Below are 1,129 nucleotides of genomic sequence, written 5' to 3'. Positions count from 1 at the left end.
AAGTGTACTCACACACACACACACACATACACACACACACACACACACACACAAATTCTCACTTTTATAAATATGTAGATTTATTAGTGAACTAAAACGTAGTACGGAAACGAAAAACAAAACTTCTTTTAAAACAACAACGAAATGGTTTATCTCAGTCATAAAAAGTTGAACGGTGCCTGAGTGAGGAAAATGAAGAGTTGAAAATGAGGGTGAGGGCTGTCCACAATCGGTTAGCAGTTATCTTCGGGCGAAAATCATCAATGCTGGAACGTCACGTGAACAAATGAAAAAGAGAAAGATAGAGAGAGAGAAGGCGTGACTTTTTTCGACACTCCCTAGTTTCTCTTTGCTGACCGACGGTGATTCCCAAATGAGTTAAGGAAGTTCCTTATCAGACAAGCCGATTGGTCAGTGTGTGGCCAAATAGCCAATCAGGAACATTGATTCGTGAAAGAAAATAAGTCTTTATTTTATTTATTAATACTACATGCACGTATGGTCATAAGAACACATTTCACATTCAGATTTCATATAAACTTCTATCAACCCTTTTCTCGTCTTGACTTTCGAACCTTTTAACGTAAACTTTCTCCGTCCAGATAACTGAATACTTTATTTAATAATTTAATTAATAAAACCTTCCTTTTATTTGTTGAACAAAGCTATAAAATCAATAAAATATTTTATGCATGAATAGTCTTTGTCATTATTTTTTTCAAACTACATCGATAAATCTGCTAGTAGTAGTAGTAGTAGTAGTAGTAGTAGTAGTAGTATTGTATGGGTCAGACTTCTATACCGCTATTTTTTAGCCAGTCTGGGAAATTGATTTCAGATAAATGGGCTTCCCGTCACTTCTTCCTTGCACTTTGGGCAGATTAGGGAGTTTGTTACCATTTGTGTTTGTTTACTGCAGTCCTTGAGTTTATTCTTCTGATTCTGTGTGCGGCTATCCACTGCTTTCTACTGAGAGGCGCAAAGTTGGATCTTCAATGATGTCCTCTCCTTTTTGGAGTATTTTTCTCCATTCATCCTCCCATATCTCAACTGAGCCGAATATCTGGGCATCTTTTAAATTTGTTGGATTGGTAAGTTCCTGGTGTCCTTCTCGGCGTTTGGGATCCAT

This window comes from Euprymna scolopes, chromosome 9 (genome assembly GCF_053919585.1).
Source record: "Euprymna scolopes isolate OS-2025 chromosome 9, ASM5391958v1, whole genome shotgun sequence".
In the NCBI taxonomy this organism is placed as follows: domain Eukaryota; kingdom Metazoa; phylum Mollusca; class Cephalopoda; order Sepiida; family Sepiolidae; genus Euprymna; species Euprymna scolopes.
Note: the sequence above shows the minus strand (reverse complement) of the source record.